This window comes from Ranitomeya variabilis, chromosome 2, assembly GCF_051348905.1.
Source record: "Ranitomeya variabilis isolate aRanVar5 chromosome 2, aRanVar5.hap1, whole genome shotgun sequence".
Classification (NCBI taxonomy): Eukaryota; Metazoa; Chordata; class Amphibia; order Anura; family Dendrobatidae; genus Ranitomeya; species Ranitomeya variabilis.
Window position 1 is genome coordinate 441,050,408 of NC_135233.1, and position 22,240 is coordinate 441,072,647.

The 22,240-nt window shown below is 48.2% G+C and overlaps 1 long non-coding RNA gene across 10 annotated transcripts in view; it reads right to left on the reverse strand.

Moving 5' to 3' along the window:
• LOC143806493 (uncharacterized) overlaps positions 1-19,583 on the reverse strand; it is a 138,889-nt gene extending 119,306 nt beyond the window's left edge. For 5 of the 10 annotated variants that reach the window (XR_013221477.1, XR_013221486.1, XR_013221475.1 and 2 more), the window contains exon 1: positions 6,217-6,616. This is a non-coding gene — a long non-coding RNA (uncharacterized LOC143806493). The other 5 variants (XR_013221480.1, XR_013221482.1, XR_013221483.1 and 2 more) reach the window with 3 other exon arrangements.
• Between the last annotated feature and the right edge of the window lie 2,657 nt (positions 19,584-22,240).

Below are 22,240 nucleotides of genomic sequence, written 5' to 3' on the forward strand. Positions count from 1 at the left end.
CTCTTCTGTGCCCCTTTAAACCCTAAAATGGCCATAAAGGCTTAGGACTACTCCCAAATTATCACTAATACCCTAATTAGCACTTACAATATCGGCAGAAATAACCAGATGCTCTTCCAACCTGCGACTTTATCTTACGTGATACAATCTTGAGAGCTATTTTTGCTTTTCCTCACTTTTCACACCCAATTGTTTGCCCCTCTTTTCCTCTATTTACAGGTACAGTCTTTTCCCCAATAGAAGTTTTGTCTTTAGAGAATCGATAAGTTTTCGTCGGGCGATACAGGATTCCGGTGCAGTGTAAGAGCAGACAGTAAAGCCATGACTGTCGCATCTTGTATACTGGGATCTACGATCTTTGGGCACAGGGGTCTATATAATAGAGGACAGTGAACCCCAGATTATCTCCAGTCAGGAGAAGTTGCATATATATAGTATTGGCTGTATTGGAGGTCCACACTCCTGTCTCTTTTAGAGACATTGATTCCAATTGATTGTCTATGGGGAGGGGTGTTTATAAATATTAATCGCCTTAGATTTGGGGGTCAATATTAGTAGCCTAAAGGGGGGACATGGTGCAGGGGTCAGAGCACTGTAATCAGCGCCTATACATATATGTATATAGTCATATCTGCTGTCATTTTTATTGATCACCACTTTCACTGATCTCCCCGTATATTGGGCAGTTTATTGATTGATTACCGATAGATCAATGCTGTAAAGTTTTCTGTGCATTTCCCCATTCAGGTGGAAGTGAAGCTATTTTGCAGCTCCCGACGCGTTTCTGAGCTCTATCCTCGCATTAACCATTAACCTGCCGGAGCCACAGACCCGTTTTCTATTGCTCCCCAGACTGGTCTTCTATTATCGGCTCTTTAAGTCGCGATCTCGACCCTCCATTCATTACAAATCGCGACAGAAACCGCCGCCCCTGCTCTCATCCCTGCTCCGTGCGCGCCGCGTGGATGAATGAAGCTGGTGCCGAGCCGGAGGAAGCACGATGTTTTCCACGCTCGGAGGGAGGAAAAGAAGGACTGCAACTTTTTTTTGCTGAACTTTTATTTGGCGTGGAAGGGGCGCGGCACACAAAGGGTGAACTGCGTTATTGTGCGCCCACCTGCCGGTCCCAGAAAGTTGTAAGAAGTCATCGAACGTGGCCATGGTTTGAAGGAACCTGTGGAGAACTCTAGGTTTTGGGGTGGTTGGTGGGGTGGGAGGATGGAGAGGAGACATGATGGGTGTGACTTTGATGGGGGTGGGGGCGTCCTGGGATCTTGAGGTTTGTTGGGCAAAGTTTTTGCCGAAACGATAAGATTTTGCAGAAGTGGTGTTGAGTTGATCTTGGGGGCTATGAAGAAGAGGTGGTGGAGTCTTGGAGATGTTCTTGGAGATGTGTTGAATTGAGAGTGGTCTTAGAGTAGTGTTTAGTTTGGGGTGATGATCTTGGAGAAGTCTGGTATTTTTGGAGAAGTGTTGAATTGAGGGTGGCCTAGGAGAAGTGTTGAGTGTGGTTTGGGATACCTGTGGAATTGAGGGTGGTCTTTGAGGAGTGTTGAGTGTGGTTAGGGATACCTGTGGAATTGAGGGTGGTCTTGGAGAAGTGTTGAGTGTGGTTAGGGATACCTGTGGAATTGAGGGTGGTCTTGGAGAAGTGTTGAGTTTGGTTTGGGATACCTGTGGAAGTGAGGGTGGTCTTGGAGAAGTGATGAATGTGGTCTGGTAGAAGTGTTGAATTGAGAGTGGTCTTGGAGAAGTGTAAAGTTGAGAGTGGACTAGAAAAAAAAGTGTTCATTTGAGGGTGGTTTGGAGAAGTCTTGTTTTCTTGGAGACGTGCTGAACTGAGGGTAGTCTTGGAGAAGTGTTAATTTAGAGGGGCTGGTCTTGGAGAAGTCTGGTATTCTTGGAGAAGTGTTGAGGGGATGGTCTTGTATTCTTGGAGAAGTGTTGGGGGTCTTGGAGAAGAAGTGTGGGGGGTGCATACACATAGTCGGGGAGGGGGCTGAGCACAGGGAGTTATCCCTCAGAGGTCGTCGTGGGTGCAGTTCTCAGATTAGGAGGTCACTGTGGTCTCTTCACTGCTGCCGGTGAATGCGCCCTCCGCAAATGCTTTTTGGGGTAAGGGCTTCCCGGCTACGTATTGACATACAGCAAGCCCAGACCGCAAAAAGATTCGAGAAGGACCTGATCCAGCTCGTCTTCCAGCAGCTCCGGCGCTCCGAGCCCTCTGCCGCCTCCACCCCCTTCCCCGGCCAGCCAGCCTCCATCCGTCCCTCCGGGATCCGGGCGCTCCAGCACCAGAGTCCGCGGACAGCTCCCCGCTCGCCCCAGTGTGCAGAGCGCAGAGACCGGAGCCGGGAGGAGCTGCCAGCGCTGAGCAGAGGCGCTGCGTAAAGAGGGAACTCTCCCCCTGAGCGCTAAATAAATACACCGCAGCCGGGCCGCCCATTGGCTGCCACTAAAACCGTCATCTGCCAATGGAGACGAGCCTCACAGCCCATTTTCTTTTCGAAAGGGGTAGAGAGAAAACATTTCCATCTCCCAATTATTCAACAAATCCTCCACAGGAGAAGAGATAGTGCAGGGGCGGGTGGTGTGCCCCTTTATCCGGCCAGGAGGAGGAGGAGGAACAGCCCCACTGTACAGACCCAGAGGAGAAGGAGGACCAGCTTGTTATAGAGGAAGAGTAAGTGCTCCCCTTTAAATCCCCCCAAAGCAGCTGCACCCCTTTATTAGCCCCAGCAGCACATGAGCTCACCTTTATAAACCCATAGGTGAGGTCAGAGCCCCCCCCCCCCCAAGCATGCTAACATTTTAGATAAGGAGACCCCTTTATGAACAGGGGGTGGTCTGAAGCTTCTCATTTGTTGGCTGCTCCTATGTGCACATTCTATTCTCCTATTTCTCACCCACAAGGTCATTCATGGTGTAAAGTCAAGGCACTGAATCCCCCCCAAAAAGAGCAGCCCCCCACCAAACTTTTCCCATAGACCGCCTTAACCCTGTCTGTTCACACCATCACTTATTAATGATCAATGGGACTGGAACTCCTAATTGTAGAGTTCTATGAATTAATATACATAGAAGATCAATTATGGCTATAAAAATGGTAACACACAGAATAAACATCCATCCCCCCCCCAAAAAAAAAGTGCAGTGGCCACTTACTTGGCAGCAGGTGCAGGCTCCTCTGTGCAGATTCCAGGAGAGCAGTCCAGGACCCCTCTGGTCCCCGCCAGGTGTGTATATAAGTTACTGCACTGAGTGGGAGGGTCACGATCTTCTAGATTCCTTCACCCCCCTCCTCTGCCCCGTGTGGATCTTGTCTTATTGGATCTCTTGGACGGTCTCCCAGCGCAGAGCCCCCCTCCCCGGATCCCCTCTTATTGGGGGCTGTGGTGGGCTACCTTGTGCCGGAGACCCCCTCCCTCCTCCCCTCCTCTCATTGGGCGCCTGCTAAGTCACGATTCTCGCTCACTCTGGGTGAACTGTGACTGGAGCGGTGACGCAGGCAGCCGGCATTACTCACGGATACAGTCACGACTTGGAAATCCGCGCTGTTTTCACCAACATTACCGCTGCCACCATTCAATTATTTCACAGGATCCCGGGCAGGAGAACTCGCGTGTGTCTGGGTCTTATCGAGAATGGCTGCGATTAACCCCTTAAAGGCAGGAAAGAAGGCAGACCCCCCCCCCCCCCCACTAAAAAAAATAATAATCACTGAAATAAACCTTCTAGGGTGCGGATTTTGCTGGATTTGTGTCTGTATGGGTGCAGATGTATAGACGCATGTGTATAATCACACACACACAATGCACCCCCTCTGTCCCACGGTTTGGGGGGCTGCAGTCTTCCCCTACACGTGCTGCTGTTTTAGACTCTGATCCGTTTGTAAATACGACCACGCAGCCTGGAATCTCAGCAATGTACAGAGTGACATCAGTGGGTGGTTTTTTTTTTTTTCCTTGCAGAAAATTCCTATCCACGATGAGCTCCCTGTCTGTGCAGAGCTGCGATCCCCCTTTTTATCCGGCTTCTGTTATCTTGATCGTCTCGGTACCTCGGTGGTCTTAGCAAGGTTCTGTCTGCTGTCATTAACCCCTTCCGAGACGAAGCCGAAGAAGGGGGGGGGGAAAGGTAGGGGGGGGGGGAGGGGCAAAAAAATAAATAAAAATTTGTTGCATTTTGCAATGACATCCAGGGGATCCTGCCTTGGTGCTGAAGGGGTTAAGGACGCCAGATGCTGCTCCATCCTCTGATTACTGATTTCTGGCAAAAAAAAGAAGCCACAGGAGCCTCGGATGGAGGTTTGGGCAGCTCGGATTCTTCTCTTGTATTGCCATCCGTTCGTGTATTGGAGGAGGCCACCACTAAAATCTGGGATTTCCACAGGCTAAAATCACACATTGACCCCAGTGCCTGCAGGAATGGGATATTCCCTGATGCATCTACCCAGTGGGGGTAAGTAGGGGAAGTCACAGACACTGGCAGCAATATATATACACATAGATACACACTCACTCTGCACCTTCAGGGACCAGAGTCTTAAATAGAGAAGAAAAGAGGTGGGAGGAGGAGAGGATCTAAATAAAGCAACCTCCAGTATCAGGCATTCAAATACTAGGCGGGAAGATAAAGCTGCTGGGAGAGGCTGAAGATGATGAGAAGCCTTCACCTGGATCCTGGCATCTTATGCTTCTCTTCTCAGGTCTTCCTTCTCTTTAGATAGTTGCTTGGATGGTGTAAGCCCAACAATCAGGAAAAGCTCCACTGTTGTCTTCAGGACCGCTCAGCTGGACAACTCAGAGACCAGAGTGCTCAGCACCAGAACTGGGACCAGAGCTCAGCACCAGAACCGGGATCAGAGTGCTCAGCACCAGAACCGGGATCAGAGTGCTCAGCACCAGAACAGGATCAGAGTGCTCAGCATCATAACCGGGATCAGAGTGCTCAGCACCAGAACTGGGACCAGAGTGCTCAGCACCAGAACTGGGACCAGAGTGCTCAGCACCAGAACTGGGACCAGAGTGCTCAGCACCAGAACAGGATCAGAGTGCTCAGCACCAGAACCGGGATCAGAGTGCTCAGCACCAGAACCGGGATCAGAGTGCTCAGCACCAGAACCGGGATCAGAGTGCTCAGCACCAGAACAGGATCAGAGTGCTCAGCATCATAACCGGGATCAGCGTGCTCAGCACCAGAACTGGGACCAGAGTGCTCAGCACCAGAACAGGATCAGAGTGCTCAGCACCAGAACCGGGACCAGAGCTCAGCACCAGAACCGGGATCAGAGTGCTCAGCACCAGAACCGGGACCAGAGCTCAGCACCAGAACCGGGATCAGAGTGCTCAGCATCATAACCGGGATCAGAGTGCTCAGCACCAGAACCGGGACCAGAGCTCAGCACCAGAACCGGGATCAGAGTGCTCAGCATCATAACCGGGATCAGAGTGCTCAGCACCAGAACTGGGACCAGAGTGTCCAGCACCAGAACCGGGATCAGAGTGCTCAGCACCAGAACCGGGATCAGTGTTCAGCACTATAACCGGAATCAGAGCTCAGCACTATAACCGGGATCAGAGCTCAGCACTGGACAGCTCCGGGATCAGAGCTCAGCACTGGACAGCTCCGGGATCAGAGCTCAGCACTGGACAGCTCCGGGATCAGAGCTCAGCACTGGACAGCTCCGGGATCAGAGCTCAGCACTGGACAGCTCCGGGATCAGAGCTCAGCACTGGACAGCTCCGGGATCAGAGCTCAGCACTGGACAGCTCCGGGATCAGAGCTCAGCACCAGCTCCTGGCTCGGCAGCGCTTCTCCTCTTCTCTAACCAGGGATCTTCTTTTGCAGAAAAAAAAAAAATCTCGAAAGTCCGTAGAAATAGGAATCTTCGCAGACTCCACAGAGCCGGCAGTCAGTAGGGAAGAGAGGAAAATCTGCAGCTTCTATCGATTGTGAGATTTAATGCTGGGAGATTCCCATTTCTCCTCCTAGAATCCCCCTCTCCCGACATTGTACACATGCACATTCACTACCCAGCCCTTTTCTATACAACACAAAATCAACAACAGCAGCATAATAATAATCACCATCAACAGCAGCGATGCAAGATCAGGGAAATGCAAACAATTCACAGCAGAGATACAACGTCTATGCATGTATATATCTATCCATATAATAGCAGGGTGTCTACAGCAAAGCATGGCCATGACTTACCGTGTCTGGGAATCCTGGGTCTACAGAGAAAGAGACAGACAGTGAAAGAGAGAGAGAGAAAGAGGGAAAATCCGACAATTAATACAAGGGCTAAAAATAAGCCTCCAAATGTGCAGTAAGCGCCGGGCTGCTGTCAGGGCTCCGCTGCCTGCGCTGCTCTTTATACCAGTGAAACCCTCAGTCTATTTCTGGCGCACAATCAAAACCCTGATGCTATTTTTAGCCTGGAAAAAAAAAATAAAAAAATCCACACACACTCACACTGCACACAGCAGAGGGGCCATCCCATTGGAGCCCACATCCATCCCTGGTCCACGGCCCCCCTTTTCTATGCAGTTGATACATTGTTGCAATATTAGATTAGATTTTCGCCCATAGACCAGCGCTGGCTCTGCCCTCTCCCTACCTCTGCTGTCTCTATAGCCTCCTCCTGTTCTGCCTGTTGCAGGCAGCACACTCATTCGGGGCTGTTTATTTCCCGGGATTATTAACCCTTTCCCTGGGCATTCGGCTGGTTGCTGTGCAGTGTGGAGATCGCTGGCAGCCTCTGTCCTGAGATCCCCTCTCTCTGCATTGTGTGTGACTGTGGATGTATTTTTTTTTCCCTTCCCTCCCCAGTATTTATATTTGGAGCGGAGAGGTTCTATAAATGGATCTTGCTTTCTGGTGGGTGAGTTGTGGTATTTTGGGAGGGAAGTCCCAGTAATCCACTACACCAGGGATGCAGGGTGTGATGGAGGAGGGGGGATTAAGCAGTGCACATTGCAGGCAGCCTGCATCCAACCTGCTTCCCCCTCTGGAAGCTGCGTCAGTCCCAGCTATTGACGTCACTGCTCAGAGTCCCCTCTTCAGGGAAAGAGATGAGGCTGAGCTCAAAATGGCTCTGAAGGCAGAGGATCCCTCCACAGAAGGGGAGCTGCCATTCCGCAGCCCAGATGTATTTATTAGGCTTCGCTTATATAGCGCCATCGGATTCCGCAGATCTGCACTTCAGCCATTAGATTTGTAAGAAAAAACAGCCTAGTCTCCCAGGGTGACGCAAATACCAGATTCTATGGCGCTGCCTCCTGCGCCCACGCACTGCACTCAGACTCCCACGCAACCGGCACAGCACAGATTCCCAGACTGTGAACATCGCATCTCCCTTCTTGTTCCCAAACACAAACAAACATTCTCTGCTCCAAGATCAGCCATATGCACCGACTGCACAAGAGGCATTGGCACAGGCACTCTGGGGGCCCACGGTTCAGCTCCATGCAAATATCACATTACCCTCATTCACAAATGGAGCTTTCCTCTAGATTAGAAGACACTGGGTAGTTTGTTAAATGAATGACGAGATGAAATCAAGTGTATTGTGCCAACTACTGCTCCTATATAGGGTCTACCGGAGGATTCCCCGGCACCCCTGTGGGCCAGTCCGAGCCAGTGCTATGTCTATAAGGGCAGGTGCAGGACAGAATATTTTCAGTCCGAGTGCGATCCAACAAAACATCAGAACGCAACTGGACCAATTTTATGCACTTTTTTTTTTCAATGAAAAAAATGTAAAAAGTCGCCGCATGCCAGTTTTATCTGATCTTGCGATCACACTCGGTCATGCAAGTCAATGAGAGCGTGGAAACCATTGGGCTGCAATCAATGGCATCCGAGTGCAGTCCGATTTCCACGGCTTCACAGAATGGAGAAGGCGGAGAAATTGTTTTCTCCATCTTCTCCTCATCCGAGAGAATAGGACACACTGTGATCACACTCTGATCAGAGAGCGATTTATATAATCGGGCCGATTCTGTCGGATAAGAGAAAATACACGGCCGTCTGCACCTAACCTAATAAGGCAAGGCAATCAAGGCATTGGCTCTGAGACCCACCTATAAGGAAACCTTTGATTACATGAACAGCCTAAATTGTTTCCTTATCATTGGCACCTTTCTTGGAGAGGATATGTGGACCTCAAATGATTCCAATTATTAAGAAAATACCTTTTTATTACAGGGCATCACAGGTAAAATAGAACTTTTAAAAACTTTTTTTGCGGGTGTAGTGTCTTTTAGGACCATGCGTGGCCTCAGCTCCAGATTTCATGGTTATGCAGTTACCCAAAGTGTAGCAGATGGTGATCTACGTTAGTACATCGTAAGAATAAAGCATTTTGTACATATTTACAACAGGAAATAATCTCTTCTGCGACACATTGTGCACATTTAATGGTTTCCAGCAGAAAGGTTTCTTCAGAGAGGCCCAGTTTGGATTTGACAAAGAGATCATGTTGGTCGCCAATAATTATATCGCTGCATACTATATGTAAAAAACTATTTGGATATATGTGACAAACACCAATGATTTGAATAATTGCCGAAAAGTATTTTCAACATCCTACAATTCCCTGAGGAAGAAAAAAAAAAAGTGTTTTCCCAAACGCGTAGGTTGCCTTTTGGTCTTTGTCTCGATCAGTGCAGCACCCGGAACTCAAGTTTTGGAACGTGACACCAACCTGCCGAGTGAGCGCCGTTGGCCGCAGCGCCTTATAACCTAAGGACTTGTTGCTCACCATCTTCTCCACCTTGTTCCTGGACTGAAAGAATTTTCATTCAACTGCAGCGATTAATAATATTAGCAGAAATTGAATATAATATTGAGGTTAAAGTCTATAAACAAATACATATGTATCGCGGATTGTTACATAGCTGTTCTGCACATCTAGTGGTTTTGCTCCATACACATTATCTGATAGGGTTGTGTGTAATAGTTGGATGTGGAAAACATTGCGTGACAAATATTTAAATAATTGATCTGTCACATATGTGCAAATAGTTAAATTACATAAAGCATGTGGTACAGGTATTTTACGCATGTGATGGATTAAGTGACTCTATTTTGCAGCATTTGTGAATAGATAGAAGCGCCAAGTGTGCAATGGTGTAGAATGAAAACTCAGGATATGGTTACATGGTCCATTACCAAATAGTGGAGTACTAGAAAATCTTGGGGTTATAAAAGAGAAATTGTTTCTATTGTAAAAAAAATATTGGGCATAAATATCAGCCTTAGTATACTGGAAATTGTCAAACATCGTTATAAACCATAATCTATTCTAAGTTCAGAATCAGAAATGTTATACAACTGTGCAGCAGAAAACAACATGGTGTCAAAGTGAGGACATAAAGGTGTGCGTGTAACATATATACTAGTAGAATGTTTATTAAAGGGAACCTGTCACCCCTTTTTTCGATTTGAGATAAAAATATGGTTCAATTGTGCCTGAGCTCTGCTTTACAGCAGTAACTTTCATATCCCGATACCCCACCTTTGCATATAAAATACCTTTGTAATCTCTCCATTTTCTTATGTAAATTACCCCGGTCCGATGGGCGGGACCTATTCGCAGTTGCTCCCCACCTCCTGCCTTGCTTTATGCATTAATTTATCTTCTTTCCTGCGTCAGCGTTGTTTTTCTGCACCTGCGCATTGAAGTGGCCTCTCACGTGTACGCAGTATGTTTTGTCCAACAGTGGGCAAAGCATAAAAATCATTATTGCGCATGCGCCATTTTACATTACTTTCTGTACCCCGGAAGTCTTGCCATGCAAGGGGGCATATAACGTAATGAAAAATGCGGGCGCATGCGCAATAGTGGTTTTTATGCTTTGCCCACTGTTGGTCAAAGCATACTGTGCAGGCGCTAGAGGCCAATTCAATGTGCACACACAGAAACTGTACGGGATCTGTGCTATTCACAGATCTCGTTACGTCGAGAGGCCCCGCCCATCGGACTGGGGTAAATTACATACGAAAACGGAGAGATTACAAAGGTATTTTATAAGCCAACGTTCGGAATCGGGGGATATGAAAGGTACTGCTGTAAAGCAGAGCTCAGGCACAATTGACCCATATTTTTAGCTCAAAAAGGGTGACAGGTTCCCTTTAATTACATCTAACGAGAAAGCAAATAAAGACTAAAAATCAGCAAGGATGACAATTTGTAAATACATTTAGTTATTTATCATATACTGATCCTGAGTTACATCCTGTATTATACCCCAGAGCTGCACTCACTATTCTGCTGGTGCAGTCACTGTGTACATACATTACATTACTAATCCTGAGTTACATCCTGTATTATACCCCAGAGCTGCACTCACTATTTTGCTGGTGCAGTCACTGTGTACATACATTATTGATCCTGAGTTACATCCTGTATTAGGCTGGGGTCACACTAGCGTATTGCATCTGATGCGATATGCTAATGACCCTCGGCTCCTTCTCGCAGCAGAGCAGGAGCCGAGTGTCATGCGTCTGTGCTCCGATTCTCTCGCACAGGGAGGATCGGAGCACAGCTGCGGAGGAGGCGGAGAAATGAATTTCTCCATCTCCTCCACTGCTGGGGTCCGCTTATAACGCACATCACTCGGATGATATCCATGTGATGTGCGTTGTCTCACTCGCACCCATAGGCTCATATGGGTGCGAGTGAGCCGAGAGTTTTCCTCGATCCGAGACAATCGCAGCATGCTGCGATTGTCTCGGACCGAAGAAAACGGCCGACAAAAAGTCGGCTGCTGGGAGCTGCCCCATATGTTAACATTGGTCCGAGTGCAATGCGATTTTTTATCGCATTGCACTCGGCCGTTTAAAACGCCAGTGTGACGCCGGCCTTATACTCCAGAGCTGCACTCACTATTCTGCTGGTGCAGTCACTGTGTACATACATTACATTACTAATCCTGAGTTACATCCTGTATTATACCCCAGAGCTGCACTCACTATTCTGCTGGTGCAGTCACTGTGTACATACATTACTGATCCTGAGTTACCGCCTGTATTATACCCCAGAGCTGCACTCACTATTCTGCTGGTGCAGTCACTGTGTACATACATTACATTACTGATCCTGAGTTACATCCTGTATTATACCCCAGAGCTGCACTCACTATTCTGCTGGTGCAGTCACTGTGTACATACATTACATTACTGATCCTGAGTTACCTCCTGTATTATACCCCAGAGCTGCACTCACTATTCTGCTGGTGCAGTCACTGTGTACATACATTACATTACTGATCCTAAGTTACATCCTGTATTATACCCCAGAGCTGCACTCACTATTCTGCTGGTGCAGTCACTGTGTACATACATTACATTACTGATCCTGAGTTACATCTTGTATTATACCACAGAGCTGCACTCACTATTCTGCTGGCGCAGTCAGTGTGTACATACATTACATTACTGATCCTGAGTTACATCCTGTATTATACCCCAGAGCTGCACTCACTATTCTGCTGGTGCAGTCACTGTGTACATACATTACATTACTGATCCTGAGTTACATCCTGTATTATACCCCAGAGCTGCACTCACTATTCTGCTGGTGCAGTCACTGTGTACATACATTACATTACTGATCCTGAGTTACATCTTGTATTATACCACAGAGCTGCACTCACTATTCTGCTGGCGCAGTCAGTGTGTACATACATTACATTACTGATCCTAAGTTACATCCTGTATTATACCCCAGAGCTGCACTCACTATTCTGCTGGTGCAGTCACTGTGTACATACATTACATTACTGATCCTGAGTTACATCCTGTATTATACCCCAGAGCTGCACTCACTATTCTGCTGGTGCAGTCACTGTGTACATACATTACATTACTGATCCTGAGTTACATCTTGTATTATACCACAGAGCTGCACTCACTATTCTGCTGGCGCAGTCAGTGTGTACATACATTACATTACTGATCCTGAGTTACATCCTGTATTATACCCCAGAGCTGCACTCACTATTCTGCTGGTGCAGTCACTGTGTACATACATTACTGATCCTGAGTTACCTCCTGTATTATACCCCAGAGCTGCACTCACTATTCTGCTGGTGCAGTCACTGTGTACATACATTACATTACTGATCATGAGTTACATCTTGTATTATACCCCAGAGCTGCACTCACTATTCTGCTGGTGCTGTCACTGTGTACATACATTACATCCAAATTAACTGGACATTAATACAAGTGTACAGTAAGCTTTCCATAGGACTACTGAAAAGATGACACTGTTGAACATAAGCTTTGTGCCCACATTAATTATAAAGAGGATGCTGTGGGATTTCAGCTCTGAAGCCTGCAGAAATGTGAATGCGTCTCTAGATCATTATACAACATGTCAGTTATAATAAGTAAGCAGTAAACTACTGCATGAAGGAAGAGGCTGTAAAACATTTGGAAAGTGGGACATCTATTTTTTTCCTGAATGAGTGCCTCTCTTGCTTGTAGGTTGTTTTCGGTATTGCAGCTTATATCATCTCACTCGGACAAAGCACATAGGATAATTACTCCCATTAAAGAGATTCATGTATGTAAACTAGCTCTCCTCCGGATGGATGAAAACTAACTCTGGTTTGCCCAATATGAGATTGGTTTCTTCCTTTTGGAGGAGAGATCATTTGCTTTCTGCCCAAAATTCATTCTGACTGCTGGCTTTGCAGTCACTTGGTCGCCCTCTTATTGATACCAGAGCCTCATCATTCCTTCCACTTTACTGCAGGTGATCACACTTACCAGTCATCAATAATGACGGATTATCAATCACATCAATTCGCCGCTGTCGTCTGTGAACCAAAATTGTAAATATTATACCGGGATATTAACTTTTTGCCTTATACCCCATCACAGGACTCTATCCCTTTAACAGGTTGGATTAATAAACCCCCAATAACCCCTCCAAGATTCGTCCATGTCATGATAAATATTGGAAATGACTTAAAGGGACTCTGTCACCTGAATTTGGAGGGAACAATTTTCAGCCATAGAGGCGGGGTTTTCGGGTGTTTGATTCACCCTTTCCTTACCCGCTGGCTGCAATGTTGGATTGAAGTTCATTCTCTGTCCTCCGTAGTACATGCCTGCACAAGGCAATCTTGCCTTACGCAGGCGTGTACTATGGAGGGCAGAGAATGAACTTCAATCCAATAATGCAGCCAGCATGCAGCCAGCGGGTAAGGAAAGGGTGAATCAAACACCCGAAAACCCCGCCCCTATGGCTGAAAATTGTTCCCTCCAAATTCAGGTGACAGAGTCCCTTTAAACATTGTGTATTACCACATCAGCCCTGGTCAGTTTCAAGCAGGACCTTATTTTGGGGGGTGGCATCATCCAGAGGGGTCAACACCCTCCAAACAATAACTATTGGCCCCAACCCATTGTGGGAGAATTCAGTGCCTGCGTCATACCCATTCATATCAGTGAGCGCTTTGTATATTGTGCTTTATTTGTTGTGTCCTATAGTTTTTGCATTTTATTTTCTGTAAATATTTACATATATTTATTAAACACATACATAGATATATACACTTCTCTTATGCCCCCCACCCCAGTGTTGCCGCCTCAATCTTTGTGGCTCTAGTTTGTTTCATATTTATTGTGACAATTAAATAAACATTGATATATATATATTTTTTTTTTTACTTCTGGCAACTTTGTATCACTTTTATGTAGTTGCTACGTTTAACTGAAGAAGATAAGACGGAGGGATAGGGGATCATTAGTGTCTAACCGGCACATGCAGCATATGGATACCATATACGTACAATCAGTGGAGACTGGAGCGCCCCTTTAAGGTTTGGGAGCCACAATGACTTTTAATTTTCCATAAATTGCGGCATTACCACGACTTAAGCACAGAGAACATAGTCACTGACTACTCATGACAAATGTAAAAACTGCGACCATGATGGAAGTCTTGTGGCTCTTGGATCATTGTATATGAGTCGTTGACAACCAAAAGCCACCATTGAGCCTGATCCTACAGCAGAAGGTGAAGTTTGCTCTTTTCTGATCATCCGACTGTGAGAAACATCATAAATACATACATATAGTGGTTCATTTTATTAATATAACAGGACAATCATCCAATTCCATGAGGGATATTTACTGCTGACCCAACTCTTGGTATCGGCAGTCCACCACCAGAACTGTTCTAATGGCGCCACCTATTGGCCCCTCTGCAGAGCTGCACTGGGTTAATATCCAACCTCAAGGGACATCACAGCGAATCCGTCTTACCTGGAGGAAAGTCTCAACAGACTAAGCTAGAAACCTACGGAGAAAGAAGAGGAAGCAGAACAGTGATTGACGGTTCTGCTCGCCAAGAGGTGATTGGACAGCAGAGAGAGAATCTTAAGGTTCTTACATTGTAGGGAAATTGCATGAAAGGTGGTTCCCCTAGAGTAACGCTATAGGGATTGCAAATTTGTAAAAGGAGAACAAAGTTCTGTACGGATAAAAATCGTCTGCATGGAGCTTACAGAAATTCATGGGCTTCCCGTCAAAACAATCCCATGAAGATGAATTCAACGGATTTTCAATCGCTTGGCTTCTGCCCAAGTGAGAATATAAGACTAAAGCCACAGTCAGTATTTGGTCAGTATTTGACATCAGTATTTGTAAGCCAAAACCAGGAGAGGAACAATCAGAGGAAAAGTATAATAGAAACATATGCACCACTTCTGTATTATCACCCACTCCTGGTTTTCGCCTTACAAATACTGATGTAAAATACTGAATGTGAGAATGCGGTGATGGTTAGTGTATAGTAAGAGTTATTTTTTAATGGTTTCAACACTCCAATTAATCAATACCAATTATTAGGCCGGTTTCACACGTCAGTGTCTCCGGTACGTGTAGTGACAGTTTTCTCCCGTACCGGAGACACTGACACACGTCTCCGTGTTTTCACAGACCGTGTGTCCGTGTTGAAAACACGGAAACATGTCCGTTTTTTTCCAGCAGCACGGTCCGCAAAGCATCCCGCACACGGAGAACAGTGTGCACTCTCCTCCGTGTGCACGTACCGCCGCAGGAGAAACAGCTCTACAGTTAAGCGCTGTCCCCTGCGTGTGGTGCTGAAGGCGGCATTCATCTCTTGTCCCCTGCTGCGCTCGCAGGAGAGAAGAGATGGAAAATCAATTTTTTATTTTTTTTTTGTTAAAAATAAAGTTTGGGGGTCACCCCTATGGGAGGTGGAGCCGCATATTCATCACTGTAATGAGCGGTACCACGTGACCGCTCACACAGGACAAAGCTGCTGGCGCTGAGAGAAGACATCGCGGGAGCTGGGTGAGTATTTCTCTGCAAGCGGGCGGGCGCACGGGGATTGGGAGGCAGGAGGTGACCCCCAAACTTTATTTTTAACAAAAAAAAAAAAATTTGATTTTTCGTCTCTTCTCTCCTGCGAGCGCAGCAAGGGACAAGAGATGAATGCCGCCTTCAGCACCACACGCAGGGGACAGCGCTTACTGTAGCGCTGTCTCTCCTGCACCGTCCGTGTGGTTCTCAGGCGGCACACGGCTGCCGCACGTGTGCCACACTGATGTGCCACGTGAGCACACGGACAACTCCGGTACCGTTTTCTCCGGTACCGGAATTATCTGGACGTGCGAGACTGGCCTAATATGGTTTCAATCAGTTTAATATATAATATATATATCCTTACTTTCAGGGAGTGTAGCAGAAGGTCATTTGTTGTTAGTAAATGACCAGTCATTTGTTGTTAGTAAATGACCGGTTGAAGGAGGTTTCTTCCTGGCATTCCAATGAATATCAAATGTGTTTAACTGAGATACATTGAACAGTATAAGATGTAAAAGAGGATTGGAACCTCGGGGATGGGGGAGACTTGGAGGGAGAGACATACAGAGATGGACACAGCCGGATGGATTTCTACTTTGAGAATCTAATGTATGAAATATGTGATGCACATGTATTTATTTTACTTTATTGCTTATGTGTTACTTGAGTGACGGCTTATTTATTATCTTTTATTAAGTAAATTCAATTTAGTTTACTCAATTCTTGTGTGAACGTTTCTTATTCATCACAATCATTGAATCCATCACAAAACATTTGTTACAACTGTTCACAGCCTAGGCAACGTTCTGTGAGCTAAAGAGCCTCCTGATACAATGTATCAGTGCAAAATGTAAAATGTAACAATGTCTGCACCTGATCTCAAGATGGTCACAGGACACAATTGTATCAAACCTGTAACTTTTACGCCTGTATTACATCTGGATGTAAATAAGGGTTCCATTCAATGACAGCAAGAAAAACTGTCGAAAAATTGTGAAAAACTGAAACACAAAGTCTTGCCGAAACTTTCTCACTGCACCGTGATTGAGCTTTATTAACAATTAATTAGCAGTTACCGAGTCCTTCAGGCTCCCGGAGAAATGACTTATACAGGAACGCCCTGGGTTTTACCTGTGGATTTCCCACGTATTTAGTGCAGTTTTTGTGTGGATTTCGCCTGCGGTTTTACATCTGCGGATTCCTATTAAGGATTAGGTGTAGAATGCTGCGGAATCCGCACAAAGAATTGACATGCTGCAGAAAATACAACGCAGCGTTTCCGTGCGGAATTTTGCACAGCGGATTTGGTTTTCCATAGGTTAACATCCGATTGTACAACGCATTGAAAACTGCTGCGAATCCACAGCGTCAAATCTGCAACGTGTGAACATAGCCTTAAAGGGATTATTCCCATCTTCATATATATGGATATTTTCAGATAGAATTTGTAAAAAGAAGCACTTTTACAATTTAAGGCTTATTAACGTTTGCAGCCATTTTTCAGATACCAACAGTTATTCTGTTTACATCTTGTTACCTTAGAGACCGACCACTGCTGTCGTCTAGCTTGTAAGCATTGCACTGAGGCTGACGGGGATTAGAAGACATCTGTGCGCTCCAGTAATCTTGACCAGCTTCGGAACAATGTGTACAAGCTCGATAGAAAAGAGCGGGCAAGTACTGCTCCTGTTGCGCTGTCTAGCAGAGGTGGTCGGCCTCTACGGCAACGAGCTGTAAACAAAACAAAAAAAAAAAGTGTTAGTATCTCAAGAACGGATGCAAATTTTAGTAAGCAGTAAATTGCAAAATGGCTTGTATTTATGAGTTCTATCTGGTATGATAGAATCTATGAAGATAGGAATAACCCTTTAAATAAAAGTTGGTAATAGACTTTATTTAACGGTTTAGTGTGGTAGATGATGGTGGAAAGAGGTCACAAGAGTCATGTCAAAGTCAGTGTAAGTTCAACTTCATGTGCATCTGATACTTTGATATCAGATCTCCATTTTTTCTGTTACAGAGGCAACATAACATAGGGTAATTACCATTTTATCTACCTGCAGCCACCACTAGGGGGAGCACACCACTTATGGAGATAGAATTCGGCTCCCTCTAGTGGTGGCTGCAGACTCATATAATTTTATCCTTTAGTTCTGTGTCTATACAGAGGGGTTTGGGGCCATGGATCAGAACGAACCCAGTATCCTATGAAGATATATTATGAAATGAATCCACACGTAGCTTTTAACAGACAGTAATATTATTTTATGCTGTGTGAGAGTCAGGCCTAAAGAACAACACTTATGGTCTGGAGATCAGAAGTCACCTTGCAGCTACAATCTACACACCGGCAGATTTACGGATTAGTTGGCCCCAAGCTGTATGTTTTATCACAGGAGGGTAAGTACTCTCATTGAATCTTCCTATTGATGATGGAAATACAGTACTGACTCATTATAATTTACCCCATCATACAAGATGAGCACAGAAACAATCCTCCATATCTGAATGAATGTGTCCACTACTATAGCGATTGCAGCAAGTCCAAGGGCTCGTTCTGTATTTTCAGTCTGAGATCTGTCCGTGAAAATTGGACAGCACAGGAACCAATGTTATTCAATGGAGCAGTGCAGACGAGGGTAAAAAAAACGAACAAAAAAAACAAAACTGCAGCGTGCGCTAGTTTCTTCAGTAAATCGGACGAGACTCACCATTCAAGTCTACACAAAAATAAAAAAGGATGCCACGCGGAGCCACAGTATAATATCCGATTTATACAGACACATTGTAATTTAGTCACAGGAAACTATAAATGATTAATAGCTACAAAAAAAAAAAAAAGGGATTGTACACAGAGAACAAATAAAATCACCCAATTTTTTTTTTCTATGCCTGTGTCAACTCAGGAATACAAACCTATTTCTTATAGAATTGCTTTATTAGCAATTTCCTAGTATATTATGCATTACGCTGTCTGCTCCCTTTCCACATTGGATAAAGAAGCAGAGAGTGTACATGGGTTTCACGTATGAGCTAAAAAGTCCTGCGTTTGGCGAAACGAGACAGGGTCTTTGCACTGCGCCAACACGGGGGGGGGGGAGTCAGATGAGGATCGCAACACAATGCCCGGACGGGCCGTCAGCTCTACCAATAGGGACTCGACAATCACGAGGGTCTGGGGAGCCGACGGCCAGTCCGGGCATTATACTGCGAATACATCTTCACGGAGCACCATAGAGGCTGAAGCTAAGGATGCATTGAGGTCATATTGGATTCTCCCCCATCTTGTACAGGAGCTATTTAGATAAAAGTCATTGCTAAGAGTACAATCCCCTGAAATAAATGCGTTCCTATTATGTGCTTTGCATCCTTGCAGGGTGGTCTCAGGACCCCTCTATTCCATGGACAGAGTTTGGCACAAAGTGTCTGCATTGGACCCTTGTCTGCTCCTCAGCTCAGAGTCACAGGGGCCATCTAGTGGCCGCACGCAGGTACTGCAGCTCGTGGGAAATTGCAGCCATTTTTCCTCCTGTCTAGCCCCTACCCCCTTAAAGAGAGAATCCACAGAACACCTGTTGATCGATCACGCCTCCGTTTGTATTGGACTGAATGTGCTTTTCTTGACCATCTATACACTAGAATGAATGGGGAGTTAGGGGGCAGTAAGAAGCTTGGATCAGACCTGCAGGACAGGAGCAAAGCAAGGATCCCCCCAATAAGATGCCCTGCTGGGGGCACTTGTGGAGTCTGCCCAGTGCTGGGGCTGTGGGGGGTGCAGTCCCTGCCACTGACTGGTCATTAGCAGGGGAGGACACCTGGGGGGCTGCAGCTGCGGTGGGGGATGGGAGCGGAACCCCCTGGTCTGTGAGAAGTGATGCGGTGAGAGCTGGCACCACCATGACAAGGGGGCACGGAGCCAGCCCGCAGCCACACACGAGCACTGCATGCAGGGGAAGTTCACAGGACGGGACCCCGAGCGGAGACCCCCGTGCCGGCCCCTTACCTTGCTGCACTTTGTGCCAGTCCGTCCTTGTAGCGGAGCCCTGAGAGTTGTGGCGGCAGGGTGGGCTGCAGGAGAGGGGCTTTAGCAGGGAGGAAGGCGGGGTTAGGGGACATCTGTGCACACACGGGAGCGGAGGGAGAAAAGTACACATTGCACCGAACCTGCGGTAATGAGAAGGGGGCTGGCAGGAGACGGGGGGCCGCCACAGCCGCACTGAGCGCAGGACAGCGTCACCCGCGGAACCGCCACGTGCACCGGAGCCTCCTCTGTGGCTGCAGACACTCGGGAGTGGGACACCGGGCGGGAAAAAGTCACTTCAGCTGGGTCCCACCAGAGGCATGCTGGGAGTAGTAGTCACTGACTCAGTGAGACGTGGGCATGTTAGATCAGAGCGCCCCCTGTGTAGGGCAGATGTTACTGCAGCTCCCACGAGGTTTCTGTGCTGTCTCTTATTATTACTGTCTCTGCTCCCCCTTTACTACACTCCCTTTATTCTGCAGCCAGGCACAGCTGTCTCCTCTCCTGACTGTCTCTCCCACATCTCAGTCCCCCCTCCTGACTGTCTCTCCCACATCTCAGTCCCCCCTCCTGACTGTCTCTCCCACATCTCAGTCCCCCCTCCTGACTGTCTCCCACATCTCAGTCCCCCCTCCTGACTGTCTCTCCCACATCTCAGTCCCCCCTCCTGACTGTCTCTCCCACATCTCAGTCTCCCCTCCTGACTGTCTCTCCCACATCTCAGTCTCCCCTCCTGACTGTCTCTCCCACATCTCAGTCTCCCCTCCTGACTGTCTCTCCCACATCTCAGTCCCCCCTCCTGACTGTCTCTCCCACATCTGTCTCCCCTCCTGACTGTCTCTTCCATATCTCAGTCTCCCCTCCTGACTGTCTCTTCCATATCTCAGTCTCCCCTCCTGACTGTCACTTCCATATCTCAGTCCCCCCTCCTGACTGTCTCTCCCACATCTGTCCCCCCTCCTGACTGTCTCTCCCACATCTGTCTCCCCTCCTGACTGTCTCTTCCATATCTGTCTCCCCTCCTGACTGTCTCTTCCATATCTCAGTCTCCCCTCCTGACTGTCACTTCCATATCTCAGTCCCCCCTCCTGACTGTCTCTCCCATATGTCAGTCCCCCCTCCTGACTGTCTCTTCCATATCTCAGTCTCCCCTCCTGACTGTCACTTCCATATCTCAGTCCCCCCTCCTGACTGTCTCTCCCACATCTGTCCCCCCTCCTGACTGTCTCTCCCACATCTGTCTCCCCTCCTGACTGTCTCTTCCATATCTGTCTCCCCTCCTGACTGTCTCTTCCATATCTCAGTCTCCCCTCCTGACTGTCACTTCCATATCTCAGTCCCCCCTCCTGACTGTCTCTCCCATATGTCAGTCCCCCCTCCTGACTGTCTCTCCCATAGCTCAGTCCCCCCTCCTGACTGTCACTCCCATATCTCAGTCTCCCCTCCTGACTGTCTCTCCCATATCTCTGTCTCCCCTCTTGACTGTCACTCCCATATCTCAGTCTCCCCTCCTGACTGTCGCTCCCATATCTCAGTCTCCCCTCCTGACTGTCGCTCCCATATCTCAGTCTCCCCTCCTGACTGTCGCTCCCATATCTCAGTCTCCCCTCCTGACTGTCGCTCCCATATCTCAGTCCCTCCTCCTGACTGTCTCTCCCATATCTGTCTCCCCTCCTGACTGTCTCTCCCATATCTCAGTCCCCCTCTCCTGACTGTCTCTCCCATATCTCAGTCTCCCCTCCTGACTGTCTCTCCCACATCTCAGTCCCCCCCCCTCATGACTGTCTCTTCCATATGTCAGTCCCCCCTCCCCTGGCAGCCGTCTCTGGCAGTCTCTTCCCGTCTCAGGCTGTCTCTCCCTCCCTGGCAGCCGTCTCTGGCAGTCTCTCCCCGGCTCGGGCTGTCTCTCCCCGGCTCTGGCCATCTCTCCCTCCCTGGCAGCTGTCTCTGGCTGTCTCTCCCCGGCTCAGGCTGTCTCTCCCTCCCTGGCAACCGTCTCTGGCTGTCTCTCCCCGGGTCAGGCTCTCCCCTGGCTCGGGCTGTCTCTCCCTCCCTGGCAGCCGTCTCTGGCTGTCTCTCCCCGGCTCAGGCTGTCTCTCTCTCCCTGGCAGCCGTCTCTCCCTCCCTGGCAGCCGTCTCTGGCTGTCTCTCCCCGGCTCAGGCTGACTCTCCCTCTCTGGCAGCCGTCTCTGGCAGTCTCTCCCCGGCTCAGGCTGTCTCTCCCCCGGCTCTGGCCGTCTCTCCCTCCCTGGCAGCCGTCTCTGGCAGTCTTTCCCCCAGCTCTGGCTGTCTCTCCCTCCCTGGCAGCTGCCTCTGGCTGTCTCTCCCCGTCTCTGGCTGTCTCTCCCTCCCTGGTAGCCGTCTCTGGCTGTCTCTCCCCGTCTCTGGCTGTCTCTCCCTCCCTGGCAGCTGCCTCTGGCTGTCTCTCCCCGTCTCTGGCCATCTCTCCCTCCCTGGCAGCCGTCTCTGGCTGTCTCTCCCTGGCTCAGGCTGTCTCTCCCTCCCTGGCAGCCATCCCTGGCCGTCTCTCCCTCCCTGGCAGCCGTCTCTGGCAGTCTCTCCCCGGGTCAGGCTGTCTCTCCCCCGGCTCGGGCTGTCTCTCCCTCCCTGGCAGCCGTCTCTGGCTGTCTCTCCCCCTCTCTGGCTGTCTCTCCCCGGCTCAGGCTGTCTCTCCCTCCCTGGCAGCCGTCTCTGGCTGTCTCTCCCCGGCTCAGGCTGTCTCTCCCTCCCTGGCAGCCGTCTCTGGCTGTCTCTCCCCGGGTCAGGCTCTCCCCTGGCTCGGGCTGTCTCTCCCTCCCTGGCAGCCGTCTCTGGCTGTCTCTCCCCGGCTCAGGCTGTCTCTCTCTCCCTGGCAGCCGTCTCTGGCCG